We start from the raw sequence: 22219 nt of genomic DNA on the forward strand, positions 1-22219 counted from the left end.
GTAACTTGAGCCAGCTTTACATAACTAAAATTTCATCTATTCTATCACTTATGTTGGCAACTCTGCCATCTTATGTTTTTAAACTCCTTTGAGAGAAAGTTAAAAGGTGGAAAATTATTCAAGATACATTTCATTAAGAGTCTAGATACTCTAATTTCAGCAGACACATGCGTTCATAAGGAACATAGAGTCACCTACCACTCCAAACTTCTCTATTTCTGAAAGCGTTAGTCTACTGCTCTAAAATGGCCAAATAGCTATTTTCAGACAGAAGACATTACTTCAGAACTAAATTATTTACAGAGAAGTACAATGACTCCAGACCTGACATCTCCATCCTACATTTGTTAATTTTATCACCAAACTTGAGCTTATTTCCTCACTTCACCCACAATTTCACTGTGGTATTGGTATAATATATCTCTGCCACAATATCCATTCTTACTCAGATGGCAGGAAGGCTCTTCATCTGTATTATTGCTCCTCAGCTAAAAAAATCTTAATGTTTACGTCCTCCTTCAAAAGAGCAAAAGATTAATTCTCACCAAAGTAACTACCTGGCAGCTGAATATTATTTTATTGAAAATATTATTGATTGTTTTTTTCTGAAGTGAGACAGTCTCACAATATAGGTGACAATCAGTGATTTTTAATGGCTATTCATTTTACTCATTTTTGGGTCTTGGTTCAGATTTCAGCTGAACAACATAGGTCAACCACATTACCTTTTTTTTAAGTGCCTTCTGTCCTTTTAGTTATATGCTGAAAGAGTGGAAATATACTCAACGAAAGAGTGGCCTTAATGGCAGACACCAAGGTCTGCCATTGTCACAAAGAAAGTTAATATGTCATCTTCACGTCAAGGCATATTAAAAAAGAAAATGCACACCTTTGGTTTTGATGGCTTTTGACATGTAAATGAGTATAGCAGTGACACTTCTATGTTTTATTTATAAGACATAAACAGAATTAATCTTGAGAGTTATTCTGAAGCATTTTGTTGAAGTAGGCAGTCTACTATCATGTTAGAGAGCACAGAATAGCAACATTTACCTTAAAAAGTTCACTTGGAATGGCATCAGGATTAAAATAGCAAACCTCTGGCTCGAATTATTCTGTTAGCAGCTCATTTGTTACTTCAGTATGAACTGAGTTAATTTCTCTTGCAAAAACTTCTTTTTAGAAAAACAAATGGTCAGAGAAGAATTGATTCAAAATGCATACATTCCCAGTTGTAGTTTAGAGTTTATATGTTTTCTACTTTTCTTGTTACTAATTTATTGCAATTTTTAGATATTATTTTATATATATAATCTCCATTATTTCAAACCTGAACTCAGTCTAAATGATGTTCAAGCATCTTGCAGACTTTTACTACCCTAAATGCAAGCGCGGCTACTGAATATGTCAATGAAGCCAAATGACAGCAGCTGTCTAGATTCCACTCTGGAAAAGGCTACTGGAAAGGAGGCTTATCAGAAAGAAAGAGAAATCCCATGATACCCAAGTTTTATTCTCCAAAGTATTTTTTAAAATCCTATGGTGCAGTATAGTGGCAAAAGAAGGCTTACTGAACCTGATAAAAGCAGATTTCTGTTTGAGATCAAAGCAAAAATACAGTCAGAGTTGGAGTAGCTTTGCTTCTGCCAACGAGCTCACTTGATGACGGAAATGCCTCCTTTGAGGAAAAAGAGCTGATTTCTGAAACAGACTGGACAGTTTGAGAAAGGCATTGGTAGCTCATTGAAAAATGCTTTCTAGGCAGCACTGTAGCAGCAGTCTGGCTGGTGGCAGGACAGACAGGTGGTTGCACATCCACCTGTGGACTGAAATAATTATATCACCAAGGATTTCTGAGTTACAAATAACAGCACAACAAAAAAACAGCAAATAAAATGTACCTTCCTACAATTGTACCAACATGTTTTTCTAGCTGCTTTAAGTAAAGTGTAAGCCTGGCAATAAAGCACTCCACATGTTTGTGATTACCAGCTGGCTATTACCAGAGACATGACTCAACATTTCTGCAAATCCATGACTCACCACCACTCCTCAGCAATCTCAATCTTGTAACACAGTAAAATAAAGCCTAGAAACTTTTTTTTTTTGCCATCAGCTATGGCTGATACACTCCATGCACATCTGATGTACCATATTCAGATTTCCTGACATTCATCAAGTTCTTTGATAATAATTTAGTTTAAATAATCCTGTGTGCTTGTGTATCTTGTAATCGGACCTGACTGAAGCTTCAAAGTGAAAATAAAAAATGCTAGAAGAATCAGGACTAGAATGGCTTGATGGAAAAAAATATCTCAGGATATGGATGACCAAGCAAAAATATCAATACAATGATGCAAGAAAAATCTCAACTGCTTGACAGTTCATGGTTCAGAGGGTTCTCCAGCAACAACTTGGTGGCCTGTTGCAAACTGGGTTTAGTGCAGCCATGTTAAAGGACTGTGATTTCCTAAACCAGAGCCATCTTTAACAAGTATCTCATTTGAACTCTTGAAAAATATTTACTCTGCAATTTTCTGACAAGTTTCTATGCAATTTATTATCATCTACCGTTTGATCATGGATAAAACCTTTCTTCCTCAAAGCATACAGCTCTGCTGCTCTTCCATTCTTGCTATTCTCTTCTAAGAAAACTGCAGCTGCCACTATGAATACATTAAGGCTTTGTAAAACAGCTGTCCTTAAATGTCTCATCACACCTCTCCATAGACAAGTACGGCATAAAGCCATATTTCTGTTTTTGTTCTTTACATCCATGTCAGTTCCAGATTCGTGAATTCATACAGACATTTTGTGATAAACCTGATGGATCTTGTTACTCTTGCAATAACTTCCACTTCAAAGTGCAATTGCAAAGCACTCAAAAGAGAGAAAATAGAAAAAACAGCAAAGCAGACATTATATTTATGTTTGGTTCCTAACAGTTAAAAATGCAGACTCCTTTAGGTTTGCATCAAAATATTAATGTTAACTTCCCTTTTATATTTCCAGATGAGACCTTGTTTACAGATTAGCCTGCAGAAAGCCTCTGAAACGCAAGTTGGGAAACATAAAACACCAAAAGGCTGTGTTTTATGTCTCATTAGAAGCAGCAACACAATACTAAAAGCAGCTAAGTGCCTGAAAAATTAAGGATTTATAAGAAAATTATTTCAACCAGTTGCTATTTAAAAGACAAAAAGTGATCAAAACATAAACTAGATTAAAAGCAAATATAATCTGTCCATTTATATGACTGCTAACATATAAAACTTATACAAATTGAAGGAACAGAGCAAATTTTGCTACAAAAACAAAGCAAATCTTTCTAAATCTTGTCTAGTATTTCCCTATTAAGGAAATTTTCCCAAATTAGACATATTTGACAGGAATCCAATCAGTTCTATTAGGAAGACATTAATGTGCCTGAAAATCTCAAAGAGCAACTATCCTAATCACAAATTTATAGCACATGTCACTTGTTCCAAACATCCTTCTAAAATACACCAATTAATAACTTCATTGTTCATGACAATGTGTCAACAAAATTATGCTTAATAACAGAATAACACAGACTGCAACTGTGGGGGAATGCATGCGAACTCACCATTAGGAGGATGTGGTGTATGCCCACCACAGGCCCACAATGTAGGATGACCTACAGATTCAGTTTTAACCTTTCTGACATCCCTAATAAATAAACCTAGAAAAAAGGGGAGGTGATAGAAAAAGAAAATGGGGTTTGGTGGTTATCCACAGATACTTAAAATTCGATGGAAGTTAGGGAAGGTAATGAACATAAAATCCTCCAGTTTCCTGCTCAGGTCCGAGTGCTAAGACTGCTAAAAGCAGTACTTTCCAAATGTGTTTACAGCAACACTGTAGGTACCTTTGTATAAAGAAAATGATACAAAACCCAACCAAACAAAAAGGGTTACAAAGAGAACATACAAAGATATGCAGATTTAATGTTCTTACAGAAGAAACCTTCTAGTAACCTTCTAACTTGCTCTAGCTGACATAATCACTATTTGCTATTGTCAGTGCAGAATATTGATTTAATATGGGGTAACCTGCAATGTCCTGCACCAATGTCATTTATGCCCTCTTTCTTCCTTTTTATTTTTTGAAGATGTTTCAGAATTGATGGCACATGGCAACAATTTAATGAGACTCTTAGTATCTTCATCATAGGTTTATACCTTAAAATCACATCTGTCATGGGACTAATTTCTGCTGTTATAATTACAAAATTCAACATTTGTCATCTTTTAACTGATCTCAGTTATGATTAAGATGATTTCTAACCGTAATTAGATAATGATAAAAATACTTTATGCGTTTTTACAATGGATTGATTGAAATAACATTTGCTTTGTCCTCTACATAGCAGAAAAATCAAAGTAAGACTGCAGTCTCATAAAACTGCTGAAAACTTTGTGTCCTGGACTTTTTTTACTTCTCTGTCCATCTATTCCATCTTCATGACCACTAGGTTCTTCCTAACCCCTTGTTTATGCTGGTAATGTTGATCACAAGAGTCAGGACCGTGATTTCCAGAACACAGTTTTCAGATGGGTTGCCATTCAATACAATGAACCAGCCATGATTTAGGGCTCCCACTTCCTAACAAAATATTCCCACACCATAATGTGAGAATGAAGAATTCTGTCTCTTTCTCTTCAGCATACTACATTTCTGCTTGCTTTCCAACAGTTAATGTCACACTCAGTTCATTCAAAGTTTCAGACAAAACTATTCTAAACACTTCTTTCTTTTGCAAAAAATTAATAGATTTTAACTCATGCTGGTCACCTACATTATGTATTAGAAAAAATCCCCAAGACTACAAGTTTAAAATACTGGGGGCGGAAGGAGGTGGGGAGGTTCACTGAAAACTTTTGTATCATTTTCTTGGGGTAATTTCTTGTGTTCTTCCTTTATAATTAGAATATTCTGTTTAGTTCTAAATAAAACATGCAGTAAGATGAGCTATTTCATTGGCAGACCAGACGGCTAATTTATATATGAAATGCAATTTATAAAGCTTTTTAAGCACTTCCAGAAGCTCACATAGATTCCATCATCCATTTCCATGGATCACAACCATGAAGGACTGGCTAGGGCCCACATACAGGTATAAACACGATACTGTGAAATGATATACAGAGGTAGTCATGCATATACCAGAAAATTATTCATCGATAGAATTTTCTTCCATCAGTAGTAAAACTCTGAGTAGTTTCAGTTAAAGCAGCACGTCTGGAAAATCAGGACCAGAAGAGTATTGCACATCATTTAGACACCTCTCCCTGCTGATTTTTGCCTTGAAAAATGAAAGTGCATGTGTGATTTGAGTATTTTGAACTGCTGTAGTATGCCGTCCAGTCTCCTTTGTCAGAGTATGAGAGTTAGCCACATGGGGTCATTAAGCTACAGTATGTCACCTAAAATTTAGAATTTACACAATTGATAAGTAGTGCTCAGGATGTAGGTGCTGATAATCAACATTCAGCTGTAAGGTGATTTACATTAAAAAAGAAAATCCAATTATAACTTTCTATACCACCAATGGTCCCTGTATTGCCAATATGAGGAAGTAATAATAATTACAATACACAGACTCTAAACAACAAGGTAAGTGATTCTCCTTTTTCCTACACTTCGTACAGGTCCTTTCACTGTCACACAAAAGCCACTAACAGTAACTAACACAGATTTTGTAAAAAATTTTCACAAATGACTGCAAAAATGACACGTTAGAAAACCAGATGCAATGTCTGTGGGAACATCAAAACTTTCAGTACTTTGATATTCCTCTCCAAAAATTAATATTCAAAACTGTGTCCACTACTTTGTGCATGCAGTTACTTAGTACCCTGTCATATAAAACCTCAGCTTTGCTGAAAGAGATCTTTAATACCTTCTCTTCAGCCTTCTACAGTAAGAGCTCACTTACAACTGCAGTCTTTCCTGCAAACAATAACACTAAAAGCACAAGGCTGACAGCTCGGTAAGAGTAGGTGCCTGTCATATGCAATGACAGATAGTCATCAATCCACCCATCTATAATGACAGAGCCTAAAATTATTATTTTTTAAAATAATTTGGTGTTGCTAAAATGTATCACAAAGAAAACATAATTTTAGGAAACTCTTAATGCTAAGAGCCAACTAAAACAGAATTCTTTACAGTACAAAACTTTTCTCAAATTCATTTGAAAAGCTAGAACTCCAAGAAAACAGACATTTTCTCTTCTGCTTTTGTGAGCCTGAAATGTGTTTTTCCTCCTTCATAACCACAGGAGTGATCAGAGCTAAAGTGATACTGTCTAGAGAACCTTGATTATTTCCATCAAAGTCACTGTGAAAAGGTACATGTGATTAACAGCCGAGCTGTTCAACATTAGTATTAAGCCACAGTGGTTTTGCTCTGATTCTTTGCCCATAAAAGAACTAACAAGAGGCCTCCAGCATGGGTCAAAGGGCACAGGATCATCCTAATAAAATAACAAAAACTTCTAAACTAAGGAGGTCGGTGTCTTCAGTCTACATTGTCACAGACAAGTATCTGATCCTAAAAATATAGTTGTGTTCGGGATGTATAACACTCTCTTTAAGACAATGGATGGAGCAACTTCAAAATTCTCTTTGTGAAGGGAATAAAAATTCTGATCATGATTTTAATAACATAGATGAAAATCCATAACATTAGGAATACAAATTAGGCCAACTATAAGTCCTAAAGCCTTACTTTTTCATTAACAGACACATCTAATACATACTAGGATACATAAGCTAATATGGAGATGCTGATTTTGATCAGAATAAAAGAAAAGCCATTACTATCTTTTAGTCTATAATTAAAAATAAAATTCGAGGCTTCTGCAAATACTAGTAAATACTCTGTGCGTATGTGTGTGTGTGTGTGTATACTACCCTTGGTGCCTTAAGTCAGGAATAAATGCACATTTAAACTAACCATAAATGGGACTGTAGCAATGACACTCCTATTTCAGTGTACTACCTTGCCAGAAGATGCCATGACTATTCTACACTTCTCTGTGTGGTAGAATGATAATAATCTTTAACATTTCATGTTAATTAACATGAAATAACATAATTAAATAATTAACATAACAACATTAATGTTGTTTTAATACTGATACAACTTTGCACCAAAGCTCTGATATCTCAACATAGAAGCTCACTTCTAGATATTTAACTGAGTCTAGTTTTCCAGCTGACAACACTCTCCACATTTTCAGATTTTCAGGTTTTTGGCTGTGAGGCCAAAATTGTAAAGCACAAATGCCGCACACACACCCAGTGTCCAGCCTCTATTTAAATATCCAGCTGGGATTCATGGTGCAACTAAAAGTACTACATTTTAGCTACCAATTCTCATGAAACATAATTTCATTTTCAAGAGCACTGGTTGCTTACACCTGCTATTGAATTTTATGAAAGCATTGAATAATACTTAGTTATTTTTTAGATACCTGAATTTGCATTAATTTCAATAATAAAGAACTTCAACTAAAGAACAACAAAAAAGCATTATATGAGTTGGGAAAGATCAAACTAAGAAAGATTAGAATTCTTTTGCAAGATTTAAGTATTACAGCACCTTCCTAGCACTTAGCAAATGCACAATGATTCTAATTCCCTGCTCAAGGAACCATATAGCCTAAAGTCATGGCTTTAAAGATTTGCTTTTCACAGTTGGCTGTCCCAACAAGTTACAATGAATTAATAAAATCTCTCTGTGCTGTTTCTTAGAAGATGGTACCTATGGGCAGCTGTGAGGGTCCAGGGATTGAGAGATTTATGCTAATAAAAACTGTTTAATCTTTAACACCCTTAAGTGAGGATTTGCATTAAATCCTCCCCTAATATTTTAATTCTAAGCCAGAAGGAACAAATTCTGATCCATGGTGTCTATGACACAAATTTAATCCACTTGGAGATCAGGATTCATCACACCTACAAAACATTAACCACGTTATGATGTGAAATAGCAGAACTTTCATTCAATGGCATTCCTATGTAGAAAATTTTACATCAGTCTGTCTGGGATCCTTTAAGGTCCTATACTAGTTTAGTCTATTCTGAAGAGACCCTATTGAAAGAATAGCCAATGGAGCCTGAAGAATTGCTGATCTACAATAACTTCTGTTATTCACAAAGACAAAAAAAGCACTTCTTGAAGAAATCATCTCCTTGTCACAACCAATACGGCATTAGCATGGCGTAGTGCCCAAGGGAGCTGTGAGAAATGGGTCTGGAGGAGACTGATAGAACTCAGCATTGCCACATAAACAGAAAAAGTTTACTTCAGAAACATAAAAAATTTCTGAAGCAGAACACATTTGGTATGTTTGACACTTTCTTGTCCTACTTGATACAACCAATCCCCTATAAAATATTTAAGTGTTCAAGTGAATGCTTAAGCAAGAGTCTGAAGCTTAACTTTTGTTAGAATTACTATAATTTGAAAACAAGTGATGAAAAAATTATGACAGCTGATGGACTTTATGAATTAAACTAGCAGAGACTTTAGGGTTGATTTGTGGATGGCCTTGCATAAGTAGGTGTGTTGCAGGCCACAGTATCTAGTATGCAAGGCACACAAAGAATACATCTATAATTCTGGCTCTTTTGTTTCCACTAGGAAGGATCTAAAAACTAAACCAGCAATTCCACTAGTTACCTAGAAGAAAATACTGCAGCCAGTATCATGAGAAAAAGGATTGCCTCATGGTACATGCCAAAGGTCTCCAGGAACCAGCCTGTGCCTCAGATAAGTGACACAGCAGTAGTTCATCTAGCAAATAACCACAGTGAAAGCCTAGAGGAGCTGCTCCTGTACTGCCTAAGTTGCCTGCTTAGTGCAGTCAGGCTGTGTCGCATGTGCATGGGATTTCCACATGGCCTTGCTCTCCTGTGACCTGCTGACGAGGCCCCCAAGGCTCTCAGTCTGTCAGGGTCTCCTGGATGCTTGCTAATCTATATATTTACTACCCCACCTTTGGGGTCCTATCTCTACCAGATCACCCTACACTTTCTACAGCTGACAGGAAAATGCAGGTTTTTACAGCGGGGAATTCTCAGTCCCTGACCTCCTGCCTCAAACTTGATAGCTGGGGGATTATCCCTCTTCCCTTGAATAATGCCAGAAGTCTGTGGCCATCCAAGAGCCCAGCCAGCAATTACATTAGGTGACATCCCCTTGTTGCTGAGCCCCAGTTTGCTGGTGGGTCTGATGAGGTGCACTGATCATGAATGTGGCTGATCTGGAGACACATCTGCCATCACAACTGAAGTGCCTTGTTATTTTAGAGGACATTTACTCATATGAGCAAAATCATGGCATGTAGGAGGACCCCTGTTCTCTGCTACAGAAAACATTACCTTCTCACCCTTATATTACTTATATTACTTTTAATATGCAAGTGGTTTTTCTATTCAGCATAAGGCTTCCTTCAGCACAGGTATAATCTATCCAAGATAGTTCAGCACTCAGTCAATGTGAAATCTCTGACAAAAGTTTTCATTATCATATTTTGGTGACTAAACTGCTGCAAAGATCAATAAAATAGCGGATTTGCTCAGTTTCCTGAAATAATTCAAGATACGGTAAATGTCCTATATTGTCTCCCTTTTTTTATTAAACAGCAGTAAACAAATCTAGTATTGGTTGGCTCAGAAATGGATATGAGTGAAGTCTGTAGTGCAGGTAGATGAGAAGTGTTTGACTAAATATTTTCAATTAAAAATATGGCATTCTCAGAGCTAAAACATTTTGTGAAAAAGACACACTAACTGATTTCTTGGTTAAGAGAAGTGGAAAAATATCTGTAGGTATCCAAACAGTTTATGCTACTTTTTTAAAACACAGAAAATACTATTTTCTTTTTATGTCTGTACATATAAACCTAGCATATGAAATGAGGAAAAGACATATTTCAATATTTCAAAGTAATTTCAATTAGACAGCATTTTTCCACAATATAGTTCATTAATGTTTCAAGGGTCCATATTTCATTATGAGAAAGAAGGTATTTAAATAGTGAATATTTATAGAGATAGAAAAAAATAATCTGCTGCCCTGCTATAAAGAAATTGTTTTTATTAAAAATTTCTTGGATTTCTTTAAACCATCTAAAAAATCATGCTTTTATTCACTCAAATTAATGCATCAGTAAATAAGAACTCTATCTCCACAATCATGACTTTTGTGGCATAAATGTTATATGCAGGGAAGAAAATTGTCACACAAAATCACTCAATTTCCAGCAGGTAAGTTGCCTGTAGAGTATCTTATATACAAAAAGCCTTTCAAATTGCTTGTCTTTTGTACTTCTGTAAAATGCACAATCACTGGGGGAAAAAACAAGCTGAGAGAGATAATGACAGGCAGGCTAAGTATACAGCAACTGGCAGGAAAATGTCTTTTCCAAGTCCAACATATTTGGCAGGCAGGTCTATGGAACACACATATTAGCTGGCATTTATATTAGAAATCAGAAAAATGTCTGGTAACAAGTACAATCTTTTACATTCTGTCAGACTCTTATATTTATTTTGTTCAGCCCAATCATCCATTCCTCCCTTTCTGTTATTATATCCTGAGCCCTAGCTGGAGACCAGCTGGTAGACATAGCAATGTTAAAGCCAGGTAGAAGCACTAATGAGAGAGCTGAAAATGACAACAGCATCAGAAAACACATGGGTTCAATGGTGAAGAAAAAGCATGGCTGAATTTTCAAATCCTTCCTGCTTCATTGAATAGCATGAGAAATTTAGATTTTAGAAATAAAAGCCAACTCCCTGCTATCCATAGGTTAATACTTAATCAGCCCAAAGTTCTCAGCAGGAATTTTCCCATGTGACAGTAATGAGCTCTACTAAAAACTTGGTGGATTAACTACATGGATTTTTAATCATGTCATATCTGTCCAAATCCATACAGTAATTTAATTTGTGTCCAACATGACATTTTCTCCCTCCAAATCAAGTCTTTTTCCTCCAAATAATTTTCTTTGATCTTTTCACAACCATTAAAAAAAGATTTCTATACTGGAATCTCCCACCACTGTCTGCACTTGACAGTGTGCCACCCACACAGTTTTGTGCAAGTGTTAAGCCTACAGTATTCATAAGCCCTCTAAACTGTGATTCAGAGTATTTTCTACAGCAGATGTTTTTCCTTGCCTCTCCTTTCATATTTAGTAAGATTTTTAAAAAATTAAAAGTCAGCATATATTAAAAATAAAGATGATAGAAATATAATTGCATCCAGCTGAAGACTGGAAGGAAAACCTCCATTCAAGGACATCTAAACAATCAGCATCCAGGTCTAAGCCCAGCTGCTAAGAAGTGAGAGCATCTTTCAGCCCCCCATTTTTACTTCCACTGAAATGCTTAAGAGGGTGAGAGCTGTCTGATACACATCATCTCTGTTTGCATTGCCCCAGTCTTTTGGTATGTGTATACAATGAGTGAACTTCTGTGTACAAATCAAATAATCAAAGATGGCCCAGACTGTTCTATGTGTTCATTAACATGCATGAACATTTGAATTAGTAGATAGGGATAGTGAGGCACCTGCTGTGTCCTTATGAAAATAACAACAAATTGTGAAATAAAAACAAATTGTGAAAACAATTTGTTCTTTTTTTTTAAATGTTGAATCTTTTGGATTGTTCAATTTAACTCACAAACATTCAAAGACTACTGTACTTATTACACACACTTCAGCATTCTTGAGTAAACATGGTCACAGTGCGTGTATCACTTTGGTGTCGGGGGTGGGGGGGGGAAGGTTGTGAGCAAATCAGCCAAATTCTGCTGCAGGGTAAGCTTAAGATCTAAGACTCAAATCCACATTAAAATGTATCACAGTAGGGTATATATATGTCACTATTTTTCTTTCCCACAGTTTCATATCTTCGTTTAGTTAATGTCTAGCTATACACCAGAATCATCCAACAGATCCTGAATTTACTAAATAAATCCAAGAATTCATAATACCACACCCAGCACTGAATAAACAATTGTAATTCATTAATAACAGATGTAGGAAATCAACCACTGATGTGTGACATAAAATTATTTGTCTCACTCTGCTTTCACTACCACTCTTTATAAACAAAGATATAAAAACTTCAACGGCAGAATTAGTGTTATTCCTTATTTGACTGTATTTTTTTTACTAAGGAATAAACAGATCTGGAGAGTTAAAATGTAAATAACTACAAAACAATCCTTACTTTGCTATACTTGAGATCCTAATTTTAAAGTCACCCTTATATTCAGGTACACACAATTGGTTGTGAACACAATACCTCTGTTATGAGAAGCCTTTCACCAACATTCTCTCATGCACACTTCACATCCAGACTGAATTTTAGTGTGAATGGAATTACAAATCCAAGAAAAATAAAAACTTACCTTTTAACTTTTTATTTTGTTTTGGTTTTGTTCGGTTTTGTTTGTTTGTTGTGGTTTGGGTTTCCCCTATTTCTTTCTCATTTCTTTCACAGACACTCAGGAGCTTGGAAGACAAAAAAAAAGTACTTCATGCTTATTTCTACCATAAAATCTGAATTTATGAAAGCTTGAGATTTAAAAAAAAAAAATATTCAGGGATGTTTCAATGCATTTTGTTCAATGTAAATGCTGTTTCACATCCTATTATGTAACATTCAGGAGGGACACAGGTGAAATAAACAAACGGTGCTTCAAACATCTTCTAGTTCACTGGCAAACTGCCAGGGCCTGCAAGCAGATTCTGGAGGAGGCAGAGCCAAGACCTTTATACCTGTACATAGCAGGAGAGTGTGAGGTGGTGGGGATAAACTGAAACAAAAGAGGTTCAGGCTGGTTGTGAGGAGGGACTCTGTGAAACCATCAGGTAATAAAGCAGGTACCCCAAGGATTTTGTGCCATCTCCCTCCATGGAAATTTTCAAGACTGAATAAAGCCCTGAGCAAACTGGTCTGAGCTGATATCTAACCATGCTTTGAGGTTTGACTAGATATGTCTGTAACTTAATCATTGCAATAAGATGCTATTATGTTTAGTTGTTAGGAAGGCGGTTCTCCAACTGTATTTAGCTTTGGTACAATCTCACCTGGAGTTCCGTGCGCAGCACTGGGCTCCACCATTTCAGGAGGATGTGAAGGTACTCAAAAGCATCCAGAGGAGGGCAACAAAGCTGGGGAAAGGGCAGGAATGTTCTAGGAGAACAGAAGAAGGACTTTGAGTTTGTCTAGATTGGAGAAAAGGAAGATGAGAGGTACCTCATTGTCCTATACAGCTCCCTGGGGAGGGGAAGTGAAAGGGAAGGTGCTGATCTCTTCTTCAGTAATAGAATACATGGGAATGGTTGAAAGCTGTGCCAGGGAAGGTTTAGACTGGACATTAAGGAGTATTTGTTTACTGGGAGGGTGGTCTTGCACTGGCTCAGGTTTCCTAGAATGGTGGTTGCTGCCCTGAGCCTGTCAGCATTTAAGAATTTGGACAATGTCCTCAATAACAAGCTTTGACCCCTGGCCAGCTCTCAGCTGGCCAGGCATTTAGATAAGATCCTAATTATAGGTCCCCTCCAATTGAAAAATTCTACTGTAATTCAAAAGGCAAAATATCCTCCTGATCTTAGCTAGATCACTAGACCAGTACAATTAAGACACACGAGCCTGTAGAGCCAATTCATCCAAAGGAATTCTTCCATTTAACATCACATCTGGTCACTTTTTCCATCCCAGCCCAAATAGCTATTTACCAGACACCCATTTGCAGGCAGCTCATGGAAAACAGTCCTTAGCACAAGTTCAGAGTGAAGCCTGAGCCATAACAAGAAAAATTAATCATTCTGCTTCATGTACTTCCATGTGTAATTACTATTACAGACCTGAGATGAAGGCAGTTACGCTATTTATCTACAATTTCTCTCCTACGCCTTCACTGACAGCCTTAAATAACAGAATCCAAGAGCAACTGACTGCATTTGATTTCAACAGCAAACATGCTCTGTTTTGGGACTGACCATGTCCAGTCATGTCAGGGAGCTGCATAATTATCCTGGAACTGTAATAGATAATTTAAGCTTTGTGTGCCAATTGGACAACAGGCAACTGACACACCTGTGTAACTGCATTCCCTGTGGTCACTTTGGATTACACCAGGTGCTCTTCCTCTCAGACACACCTTTCTGCAAAGACATCTGAATATTTATTTGCCTAGAATTATTCATAGTGCACACTATATATCATCTTGCTTATGTGTACAAGCTGCTGAACTGATACTTTTAAATCCTGTAGAGACAAAAAAAAGAAAATAATTATGATAGAAACAAGTACTCCTCACAAGTGCAATAACCAACAGAAAAATTATAATTTCTTCTCATTCATGCTGATATGAATTGGCTATGCAAAAACAGGAGTAGATATTTAGTCAAGATGGTTCTGCACAATCTGCTGTGAAATAAGCTCTAGAGAAAGAGTAGTGAAGCTGAAGTGCTACATGAAAATCTCATACATCTTATATTTTATGTCTCAGTAGAGATACCACACAGTAATGACCAGCAGAGAACATCACAGAGCAACAAATCTCCCCTGAATATTTCATCAGGGATGTCCATCTTAGAGTCCTTAATGAATTTGGGACAACTGTGTTAAATTAATTTATAAAGTAATCTCTGTTAGATGCATTTCAGAAGACTTACTCTGCCTGCTTGCCTAAATAAAAAATAATAATAAAAAAAAGGACAGTACCGTACAAAACTAAGTCTAAAAGCATTAATAGGTAGTATTTTGCTTAGCTGATAAGAATGTGGCTAGTCATTGGCTGAAAAGAAACTGTTTACCCTACCTTTTTTGTACATATTTCAGTTTAGTGAAATAGAATAAAGATATTAATCTGATGCAATGTAAAACAAAAGCCAAGAAAGTTGTTTAGTAAAATTTTCTGAAGTGAGTATAGGTCTCTGTGAGAGTTTGCACTAATCACTGTCAATCTGGTCTTTTTTCGTCATAAGCTTCAATTAGCACCTCAGAGAGGGAAAAAAAAAAAAAAAAACCAAACCAAAACCAATTCATTGCAAATTTGTCATCAGAGAAGGCCTGCCCTTCTCACTTACTGTGTAGCTAAGCAGTGTACTGATGTCTAGCAGGCAATGTCTCTCAGCCCCAATGAAGAGCAGACAATGGCTCCTAAACTAAGACACCTGTTTGTTAACCCATTGTCAATTAAAAACTACTCTTAGCAAAGTGTAAGATAAATAAGATGTACTATGGCAAAATATTATCCTGACAATAGAGTTAAACCACTCAGCTTTACTATAGTATTATTACACTCAAACATAAATAGAGTTGCTATAAAACTGAAAGAATAGGGATCCCATCAAATTAGAAGTATCCCATAGGGCTAAAATATTGCTTCACTCCTATGAAATATTTTAGAGCTCCTCTTGTGAGAGGAGTTCTGGGTTCTGACAGTGTATATTCAGGATGTTTGTAGATCAAAAAAATAAGCAAGAAATGAGGAAACTACTACTGCAGTTATATGCATGGGAATTTGAGGGCAAAATATAGACAGAAAGAAAATCTCTATTTCCATTTACAAAAGAAAATAAAAGGGTTTTTTTACAGTGCTGGAAAAGGCTATATAAAAGACCTGCAGAGATACCAATACTGTTGATTTATGCTCTTTCAAAATTATTTTTCAGAAGGCTGTCATTATCTCAAGGCTTCATTTACCAAAAAGGAGCTTCAACACGCAATGAGAAAAAGTAACAAATGAGCCAGAAAAAGTAACAAAAGAGTGAAGGAGTCGATCTTGCTCATTTTGATGAAAAATAAAGACTATTTTAATAGTATGCAGAAGGATCAGCATGGATCTAAGCAAGCTACTCCACATCAAGGAGTATTGTGATACCTAAGAGTGCCCCGTTCAGACAGCCTTGATGATGTATCAGTGCTTTTGCTCACAGAAGTTATTTCCACCAATGTAAAAGTAAGTCTTTGAGAGTTAAGTATTCTACATCTTCATAACTCCACCCTAGGTAAAAACAAATTATCAGCCACTGAATTTCTCACCACAATTAGACAGATAAATGCTGGCATTCAGTCTGTAACATGATATCCTAGAAGCATATACAGATTTTTCTCTCCTCAGTACTACAGAATGTGCTTCAGTACTCAATCTTCCTTTCACCATGCGTGTTAGGTTAGGAAAGGTTCACAACTCCTACTGCTATCTACCCCATCCATGCCTGCAGGAATGGACCACAGTGGATCCCAATGCATGGGATTGTTCCTGCATATTTAAGGTATTTTTTTCCATACCTACCCCATACCACTGTGGGAATTGGAACATGTTTTGCACAGGAAAGGACCATATGGGCTGGGTTTGTTTTGCTCTTTTTTTTTCCCCCCAGAGCATCTCCTAGGGACAACAGCTTTGTGCCTACTGCTGTTCAGAACAGTCTGTCCCAACAAGAAAAATGACACCAAGGAAGAATTGCTTATTGTCGTATAGAAGAGATTTCAAATTGAGCTTCTTTAATTAAAGCACTTTTAATAAATATCAGCCAAGATATCTAAACTGACAAAAACACGGCTACAAAATTACTGAATTTAACAACACATTTTCCTGAGATTAAAAGCAATGGGCAGATGCCAAATGGGGGAAAAAGTGGTGTCACATATTGCAACTTTTTATGACAGATGGTTTCAAATGGATTAATGAGGTGAGTGCTGAATTTCTAGGTTGTGATTAATATTTAACCTCCAGTCAGCAGACACCGCTAAGATTTTACACCTGAGTGTAAAAGTGGCCTACCTAATTGACCTGTTAGAAACACTGTGCTTATTTTAAGAGTATTTACAAAATGAAAAAGAAAGTTAACAAATATTGCAAAGTGGGGAGGGGATTAGAGAGACCTTGCCACAATAGTGGTATAGAAATGGAACTTCAATACTTTCTTTTCCTTCTGAGAAGCTGAGGAGAGACACACAAACTCCATGAGCTCCTATTGTGCTGTATCAGTCAGGAGGAGCATTGCCCCAGGTTGAAGGAGGTGATCCTGCCCCTGTACTCAGCCCCAGTGAGGCACATCTGGAGCGCTGTGACCAGTACAGCTGTAGCAGTTCTGGGCTCCTCAGTACAAGACAGGGAGCTCCTGGAGTGGATCTGGCAGAGGCTGACAAAGACAAAAAAGGGACTGGAGCATCTCACCAGGAAAGGCTGAGGGAGCTGGGGTTGCTGGGCCAGGAAAAGATGACTGGAGAGGACCTCATCAGCATCTATCTGCAGGGAGGTGTCAGAGGATGGACCGGACTCTACTCGGTGGTGCTGAGCAGTAGGACAAGGGGCAACGTGCAGGAACTGATGCACAGGGAGTTCCACCTGAACATGAGGAAGAAATTCTTTACTGTGCAGCTGACCATGCACTGGAACTGATTGACCAGAGAGGGTGTGGAGCCTGGAGACATTCCAGAATCATCTGACACAACCCTGTGCCAAGTGCTCTAGGATCACTTTGAGCAGGGAGGCTGGACCAGAGGACCCACTGTGGTTCCCTTCCATTCATACCCATTCTGTGATTCACCTGCAGTAATGAGTCTTCTCACTACATTTAGGATACCCAGAAGTTACTTGCTTGATAGAATCATCAGACATGGACTGCTTCAATACCTTCATTATCTCCTGACTTTCCCCATTCATTTGGCTAAGAAGTCACAGTAAAGTGTATCACACTACAGTAGATAGAACCTTTCAGACACTAAAATAAAGCTGAAAAACTGTTTGAAGCAAGACCTAAAATCAGGTTTTGTGGCTAAACCAATTTGAATTTGATTCATATCTGTAAAGTTGTTACTAAAACACTTTACTGTGATCACTAATAATCAGTCATTTGTATTTTGAAGGAACTACTGGAAACACAGCGTACAACAGTATCTACAGGAGTTAAAAACTGAATGACAGAAAAGTCAATGAGAAACAGTAACATTCAAATAACAGTGCAAATACTTACCACCCTAAAAAAATTAATTATCAGGACATTCCATTTCACTACCTTCCTCCTGAATTTATTATTTCTTGGAATATAAATGAAGTCATTCTGAAGTGACTTGCTCATATACTGAACATCCTGCATTTCTCCAGCAAAATGGAAAAAACATTGCCTGGTCACACACTCTTATAGTGTAGCTATTTATATGGTACCTGTTTCACAGAGAGCCAAGGCATACCCTAATCTTTAAGAGCATAGGGAGTGTTCCTTGTTCTCTAATAAATTAGGAAGAAAAAGATGAAGAAACAAATTACTAACTTAATAAAATAAAAAATATAGTTAATTAAGAGGATAGGAAATTTATTTTGGTTTCAAAATTCTTAAAGAGAATACTGCCAAATAATCTGTGACAATACAAGACTGATACTCTTAATTCAAACTGCAGTCCATATATCTGTATACTCTTCTTTAAAAATTTTTTGCATAAAGTATTCATTTCTACAAAAAGCTGTCACATAAATTGTTATATAACATATTTTTGCAAGTCTTTAAGAAGAAAAAATACACATATGTGCAATATACAGAAATATAATTCATAAAATGTTTCATATATGTTTAATATTTTATATAAGATGTATTTAATGTAAATAAAATGCAGAATATGCTCCTTGATGACTGGCAATATCCTCAGCATGTACCAGATTTGTCTATTGTGCTCTGTCTGAGCATATCCCAGGTAGGTATTCAAGAAGTAAAATATTTAGCCAAACTGGAATACACAGTGGTAATCTGAAATGGTACTTAGAATTCTGCTCTAATAAATGTGATGAAGCCCTTAATGACTTCAAGCAATGGGGGGAGGGGAAAGGGAAGAAGAGAGTTTGAAGCTGTTTTCATAATGAAAACCGACAGCTCTTGGTTCCAATTTCACCCCAAACTGCCATAGAGATTAATATTTTTTCTCTCAAAGCCACATTTTTAAAAGAGATTACATTTTCCTCTGAAAGCAGAAGAGCTCCATTCAAAGACATGCCCATTTGTTGTTGTCAGCTTCTGCCTAACTGGGCTGAAAGCCTACTGTAGCTCTGCAGATCTGTGACCTGCACTTCACTCCCTCCAGGCACTATAAATAATTTCCATGGAAACAGCACTGAAGAAGATATCTGCAAGCCAAGAAGATATCTATAGCCTTTCTGTTGGATTTATGTCTTTTATTTTATCCTCTACATTTTCTCAGTTAAACCAATATTAAATACATTTATTCTATAAAATTTGTTACACACAAAACTAAAGTTATTAAAGAAATTGAAGATAAAGGAAGGAAAAAAAGGGAGATTCCTACTCCACAATATGTATGCATCTATAGAATATTTTTATATCCTGTACTCCCCTTTGTCCCAAGGAAACCGTACATTGCATCCACATTGCACATTTTTCACAAAAGGAGGCATTCTCCCTGAGTCATAAGATATGAAGAGGTGTATGGTAATATCATAAGGTATTTATTGAGGAGTTGTAATTCACACCTTGGTGAACCTGAGAAGTAGTAGATATATGTGAAATCACAGCTGATGGGCTCTGCCACAGCCACATCAGACCACAAAGGGAGGAATGAACACAGTGGCATGCACTGCAGTCTTGCCAAGTGCAAATCTGCTCTTCAGGCCTTGATGCCAAGTCCTAAACAGTGAGAATCAGCTAGCTTCCAAACCATGAAAAGTAATGTTCAAACATGGGGACTTAGTAAGGATAACCTGGAAATGTGCCAAATTCTGTTCCCTCATGATCCTCCAGTTCATGAGGGTCCATGCAAGGTGTGCAGTACTCCCTCCTTCTCCTGCTGGCCACAGGAATACCAAGGCTTGAGGCCCTCCTTGCAAACTGTAAGGCCTGTACTGCTTTCTTTGTCCCCTGAAGCTGCAGATGACTAGCCCCAGATTATAAGAGCCTCCTGACCCCAAGACCATCTACAGTTATGAGAAGAAACAGAGACTTTCCTTTGATTTAGCTTCTGCAACCTGCCTGTAGCTTAGGGGACGAAGGAAGTGAGTCAAAGCATCAAACCAAAACTCAAACACAAACACCTAAGAAGAAAGAGTAATCTCTGCTCTGTTTTGTTGTTTTTTTTTTTCTTTTCAGTATAAAAATAACAGTCATTGAGTGCAACAATAAATTTAAATAATTATTCTTAGCTGTGTTACTGGTATTTTTGGGGCTGCTTTCCCCCTCTGTATTCCTCCTGTAGGATCTGGTTTATCCTCACACAAGTTTTGAGTGCTGACTATGAGGTTTTTCTTCATTAAAACACATCAGATTACATATAATCTCTTAGATTCTTTCCTGTATATTCGCTCTCATAGGAAGAATTCATACAGTTCATAGTAATATCAACACTAGGATTAAAAGTAACAACTTAGGCGTCCTCAAGTCACTGCTCTAAAGCAAAGATTTCTTTGAGGAAGTGTTGCCTACTGTTACATAAGGCCTTAGCTGTAATCATCCTTTAAGGCTTCTCTCTATATTACAAATAATAGAAAAATACTTGAGAAGTCAAGACTCTCTTAAAATGTTTTGATCCAAAGAAGTTTAGAAAAATATCAGATAGAAGCTAATTCATCATGAGAAATACTTGTACTTACATCTTCCAACAGCTACTGAAATCCAGATTGCTTTTAGACTCATGTTTGACAGCTTTTAGGTCCAGTAGTTAGAAGAAAAAGAGTATCAAGATCAGAAGTTATTTAATTTCTTTTTCTTAATCTAAAATGTTCCAAAGGGGGTTATTTTTTCAGATTGTTCTCATATCCCAGCTCTGACAGAATTCTCACTTTAACTATTTAAGATGCTACCCAAGTATTCACCATTACATACACTGCTTAACTCCTCTGTGCCTTTTTTTTTTTTACCATGACCTAAAATGGAAGGTTCTTTCTTGATTAAAAAAATAGTTTTTGACAGTGGCAGGACAGGAAGCAGTAGAATGGGTTGTCCAGCCCAAGAAGTCTCCAGACTTAGAGGTCTCAAAAACCTGAGGAACCTACTTTGTCCTCAGTATAGCTAATGCTCTGAGAAGTGGGTTGGGCTGGATGCTGGGTCCTACTCAGTCTGCATAACTTTGTGTGTGCACACTTAAAAGTACAGATTATGAAGCATTTAAATCCCTGGACTTTTAATTTTCTCCTGTAGTTCTGAGTTATGAAATGAAAAAAGCATCCCAAGGATATCTAGAAGAAACGTACTCAAAGTCTCAGGCAGCTTTGGAAGAGAGCTGGCAGGTGATCACAAACATGTGATTGTGCCAGAGGTACTACTTGACTCCTGCACTGTGGTCACTTCCTGTAAATACTTTCATCAATACAACCTACAAGCACCCAAAGCCATTGTTTAGGTTTTGGCAGGGCGGAGCACGGTGCTGAGATTCACAGTTTCAATTGAGAAGTGATAGGTAAGAAATAGCATATATCAACCTCCATGCAGTTATTTACCCCCCTGAGCATTCAGACCTTCCACATCTGTTTGCATTTATTCTAAGTACCTGCTTGACACAGCTGCCCTAGCTGAGTAACTTACCTCTCAAGCCAAATGCAACACTGAAACATAAAGTTTAAATGAAAAACAAAAACTCCAGAGATACTCAAGTTATTGGGATCTTCAATTACAGGTCATAAAGAGAATCTCTTTCTTGTAAATAGAGGGGGCGTTGCTCTGCTGGTAACTGCTAAAACACATTCCTTAGACAAAACTAAGCGTATTGTTAATTTTAAATTGCTTTTTCACTGCCAAAGCTATGAGGGATGAAAACTCACTTCATCTCAGCACAGTTGCTGGTGCATCACAATTTGTACCTCTGGTAATATACATGTAAAATCACGACTGTTAGTAACCTACAGGTACCTGATGCAGGCTTCACACCTCAGCTGTGGGTTTGGAATGGCCTGGTAACTAGATGACACATTTCTAATCTCAGATGATTCTCACCTTTACCAGATATTAAATTTTGTGCTGTAATTACTAAAAAGTCCCTCACCATCTTCTTGCTCTGAGATGAGCACTTGTATCATCTGGGATTAGGCTATAATTAATTATGAACAGAATTCATTACAGGCACTTCCATGAACAAACCTGGTTTTTGCATTGGGTTTTGCTCCTTGCAGCTAAGCACGACTTTTGGTTGGGCTAAGCAACCTTCAGTCAGTGA

The 22219-nt window shown here is 37.0% G+C and overlaps 1 long non-coding RNA gene across 1 annotated transcript in view; it reads right to left on the reverse strand.

The window, feature by feature from the left end:
- Window positions 1–11844: 11844 nt before the first annotated feature.
- LOC140684595 (uncharacterized) overlaps window positions 11845–22219 on the reverse strand; it is a 52082-nt gene continuing 41707 nt past the window's right edge. Inside the window, exons 4-5 of the long non-coding RNA XR_012057056.1 lie at window positions 13138–13243; window positions 11845–12558 (exon numbers count right to left, since the gene is read on the reverse strand). This is a non-coding gene — a long non-coding RNA (uncharacterized lncRNA). The remainder of the gene's footprint in view (window positions 12559–13137; window positions 13244–22219) is intronic.

This window comes from Taeniopygia guttata, chromosome 8 (genome assembly GCF_048771995.1).
Source record: "Taeniopygia guttata chromosome 8, bTaeGut7.mat, whole genome shotgun sequence".
NCBI lineage: Eukaryota > Metazoa > Chordata > Aves > Passeriformes > Estrildidae > Taeniopygia > Taeniopygia guttata.